The sequence below is a fragment of the Dama dama genome, chromosome 1 (assembly GCF_033118175.1).
Source record: "Dama dama isolate Ldn47 chromosome 1, ASM3311817v1, whole genome shotgun sequence".
In the NCBI taxonomy this organism is placed as follows: domain Eukaryota; kingdom Metazoa; phylum Chordata; class Mammalia; order Artiodactyla; family Cervidae; genus Dama; species Dama dama.
The window spans coordinates 31,404,523-31,409,357 of NC_083681.1; positions in this window are offsets into that span (position 1 = coordinate 31,404,523).

Consider the following 4,835-nt stretch of genomic DNA (forward strand, 5'->3'; position numbering starts at 1 on the left):
AGGAAAATGCCCGATGGCCCTTTGGTCTCTCCCATCCAATGGCGGAAGGTCAAAAGGACCAGAAAACCAAGCTTGGTCTCAGGTTTGAATGCTGACTGGACAGCAATAATCATATTATTACTTATTGAGCACTTACTGTTCCAGGTACTTTGCACACATTCCCAACAATCCTGTGTCTGTGTGCGTGTGTGTGGGGGGGGGCGGTGGGGGGGGGGGGGTGTGTGTGTGTGTGAGTTGCTCAGTCAAGTCCGACTCTGTGACCCTGCCAACTGTAGCCCACCAGCCTCCTCTGTCCATGGGATTCTCCAGGCAAGAACACTGGAGTGGGTAGCCATTTCCTTTCCCCCTGGTCTCCTGCATTACAGGCAGATTCTTTACCATCTGAGCCCCCAGGGAATCCTGCAAGACACCCTTATGGGATTTACCCTCCTAGAGGCCAGGGAGCTCGCCAAGGTCACACAGCTGGTGAGCTATACAGGCCGGCTCCAAACTCTGCACTCCAAACTCAGGAGCCCCAGTCTCTGTTCCCCACACAATGGCGCATCCTAGATCTCCCCTTCCCTGGACCTCTCCCCAACTCCTCTTCTGTTTCTTTCACCCCCCACTGCCATGCCCTCTCCCCCAGATAGCTGCTTCTCAGCCCCCAAGTCCCGTCCACAGGATCCCATTCCTCCAGGAGAACAAAACTCCACGCAGTCCATATTCTGGTGGGTCCTGATGGTACAGGCCCAGAGAAGAGCTCAAAGCTTCTAAGGTCCAAGTCTCCCCACCTTCTGAACAGGTGGGGAGGAGTCTCTTTGGGGATGCCCCAAGTCCCCATAGTCGGATCTAAAGGTGAAGTGGGGCAGCTGGCTGGGTTAAGGGAGCCTCAGGGAGTTGAGGGTCCAGTCCTGATCACAGAGCCCCAACCTGGGACCAAGCTGTGTTTTCCAGTCCCTTCCAACCACTCTTCACTGTGATCTTTGCCACACAGACTATCAGAGCTGGGAGAAGACCTCAGGAATGATCCAGTGAGAGCATCTCCTTCTACAGATGGGCTTCCCTTGTGGCTCAGCTGGTAAAGAATCTGCCCACAGTGCGGGAGACCTGGGTTCGATCCCTGGGTTGGGACAGTCCCCTGGAGAAGGAAAAGGCTACCCATTCCAGTATTCTGGCCTAGAGAATTCCATGGACTGTATAGTCCATGGGGTCACAAAGAGTTGGACATGACTAAGCGACTTTCACTTTCACTTTCATAGATGGGGAAGTCAGGCCCAGAGAGGGAAAGCAGATCACACAGCCCAAAGTGACAAATCAGGAAATCTCCGCTGCCCAGCCTGTCTATCTGCTCCCTCTTTATCCAGCCCAGACCCCAGGGCTCCTCACCACTGTGCCCACAGGCTACCCACAGCACCCCCGGAACCACCTAAGGCCCAGAACAGGTGAGGCCAGGACATAAGGGCGCATGGACTTCAGAGGAACTAGGGTGGAAACAGAGTCTTGCTTCTTTCCTTTCTCTCCCTTTCTGCGGAGAGACGCCTCCTCTGTTCCCTGAGCCACTTGGGGCCTGAGTTAGTCCCCATGTTTCCACTCATGCTGAGGAGGGAGGCTTTCTAAGAAGTGGGAAGAAAGGATTCCCTTGATTGCTTTATAATCACAGCTCCAGCAGTAATGGAACCGATGGGGATGGTGGGGGAGCATGGTGCTCCATCTGGGCCCAGCAGAGGGCCAGGGCCTCTAGACCCTGCTGCCCTCCTCTCTTCCAACCTTTCTGGCCTCCAGGCTGCAAGCAGCCACTCCCAGGGAGATCCAGGCCTTGGACACACGGGGGCCCAGCTGCCCCATGGCTCTCAGCAGGACCAGGGGCCAGGACCCCTCCTCAGCTGGCGGGCTTGGGGAAGGGCCCAAACTGGGCAGTCAGGCCCTTTCTCAGAGAATCTGGGTGTCCCTGGGGTCTCCTTACCATCACATCCACAGGGAGAGCAGGTCCTAAAGAAAGTGGGGGGGAGGCTGGGGGCACTGGGTGCCCACTGAGATGGACCTGCTGGGCTGGGGATGCTCATCAGGGGCACTGCTCATGGAATCAGCCCCGGGACTGCAGAGAGCAGCAGCTGAGCCTGGGGACACTGGGCCCCCAGACCTCAAGCAGGGGCCCCAAATGGCAGACCATCTCTCTGGCGGTCAGCTCTCCTTCCTGATGATGCCAGAAGGTTCTCCCTTCCTTCCTTCCCCTCTTTCCTCTCTGTCCCCCTCTTATCCATCTCCCCCGATCTCAAGGAGCCCCATTCTGGGAAGTCGGGCTGCTGGCTGGCTTCCCAAAGCTGCCTGGCCCAGCAGGGCAGGGAGGCGGGGTTTGCCCATGATGGGCCAGCAGGGAGCTCACTGAGGCTCTTTTCCTTCGGTGGGTGGGTCGGCTCCCTCAGTGTCATTTGGCCCCTGCTGCTGCTGCTAAGTCACTTCAGTCATGTCCGACTCTGTGTGACCCCCTAGATGGCAGCCCACCAGTGGGGAGCAAAGAGGGACATGAAAATGGGGGGGCGTGGGGGCTCCCAGCCATACCGGAGAAGAGATGGATGTAACTTTCTTGCACTCTTTTCCCTCCCTGCCAAGTCCTGCTTCCTTCTGTCTTGCTTGCCTCTTCCGGGGAGCCTTCCCTGACTGCCTCTCCAGGCCTCTCCGTGTCCCCAGGGACTGGACAGCCTCTCTCCTTTGCCCATGGCCCAAGCTCAGGATGACACTGCCCTCAGGAGCCGGGCTGCCCTGCCAAGTCTCAGCTCTGGGCCCCTCAGCCCAGGAAGCCCTCCTTCTACTAAGAAGACTCTCAGGTCTGGAGCCTCTGCCTGGCCTCCATGCCTGCCTGTGGGCCCTGCTCCCCCTGTGGCCTCAGGAGTAGGCTAGCTGGAGGCTCTGAGCTCCCACAGCCCTCGGAGTGCACCGGTGATCCCCTGGGCCCCATCCCATCGTCCTCCCTTCTGCTCAGTGTTAACCAGGCCACTTCAGGAAGGTCCAGTCTCCTGCACTGCCCACCAGGGACTCAGGTGGGGGTGAGGACGGGTGGGAGCACTGCCCACCAGGGTCTCAGGTGGGGTGAGGGGAGGTGGGGGTATTGTCCACTAGGAACTCAGGTGGGGTGGGGACGGCTGAGAGCATTGCCCACCAGGGACTCAGGGGGGAGTGGGGAGGGGTGGGAGCACTACCCACCAGAGACTCAGGTGGGGGTGGGGAGGGGTGGGAACACTGCCCACCAGGGACTCAGGTGGGGTGAGGGGAGGTGGAGGTATTGTCCACTAGGGACTCAGGTGGGAGTGGGGAGGGGTGGGAGCACTGCCCACCAGGGACTCAGGTGGGGTGAGGGGAAGTGGGGGTATTGTCCACTAGGGACTCAGGTGGGAGTGGGGAGGGGTGGGAGCACTGCCCACCAGGGACTCAGGTGGGGGTGGGGAGGGGTGGGAACACTGCCCACCAGGGACTCAGGTGAGGTGAGGGGGGGTGGGGGTATTGTCCACTAGGGACTCAGGTTGGGGTCGGGAGGGGTGGGAGGGAGGCCAAGAGGAACCACGTCTTCTGGAGGGAAGAAAGGAGACAACCACATACTCATCAGAGGTGGAAAAAGTGGGTTCAGAAGAACTGCAGCCAATCCCTCTGGTGACCCTGAGGGAAACGGTGGTTCAGTACAAAGAAGTTAATGATCAATGATTTATTCAAGAGGGGAAAGCCCAAGCTGAATGTCTCCCTCCCCCACGCCTCCCTCCCTCCAGTCCCCCCTCCCACCCCTGACAGCCAGCCGGCCCGCTCCCCGTGACCCCCACGGCCCTTGGGAGGGGTCAGTGAGAGCAGGATGACCCTGCGTTGGTGCTCCTGGATTGGGCTCCTCTCCAGGAGGCCCCATGACAACATGCAATGTGGAGAGCAGTCGGAGGAGGGAGGAAGACTCTGGTGGGGGCAGTGGATGAGGGTGCGGGCAGGGTGTAAGGCGCCCCTGAATATAAGCACCTCTGGCTACCAACCCCACCACACTTTCACCTGCCTGCTCACTTTCCACTGCCAGGGAGAAACACAATGATGAAACTAATGAAATTCTGCAGGTAAACTACATTTCCCTCAGAGCGACTGGGCCAGTAGCTCTCTTCCTGGGTGGGGTATGCCATGCCAAGGGAATGGCTTATCTCAAAAGAAAGGGCTGGCAAAGGTCATCCTGGTGGTGAGGGAAGCCCGTCCTCAGGGACCACAGACTCACGGTGGATGTGGGGAGACTCAAGGCTGGGCAGGGTGATGCCAGGACACTGGGAGCTTTCCCTCTGTGGTAGCCAAGGGCTGTGGCCCTGCTGGGCTGGGCACTGCTTGGCAGGACCCAAGCAGGGCACATGGGGCCAGTCTTCTCCTGGGGTGGGGGGCAAGCTGCCAGGAAGAGGTGGAGGGAGGCGGGCAACTGTCATGGCCAGGTGCCTACTGACTGCATCGTGGCATAGGGGTCCTTGGAGAGAAGTGGCCGACAGGCCTGAAGAGAGCAGGGCCGGGCAGGGAAGGCGTGTGAATACTGCGTTGGCACCCGCCACGGCAAGGATCCTGCCCGAGGGCAGGAGGGTGATGGGTTAAAGGTGAAAAGCCCAGCTGTCTCCCACATCCATCCAAGCACAGGAAAGACGGTGACCCTTAATTACAGAGCAGGAGAGGCCTGGATGGAGCACAGCTGACGAGGAGGAAGGGGGCGGCCAGGTGGCCCTGAGAGAGCGGGCTGAGGGCAGGGGAGGGCAGGCCGGGGCCGGAACCCTCCCCACCAGATGAGAAGCTTAGTGAGAGCAGCAGCCGGCGGGGAGGACGGGGGTGGCGGGGCCTCGCTCCAGCCCATCTGGAAC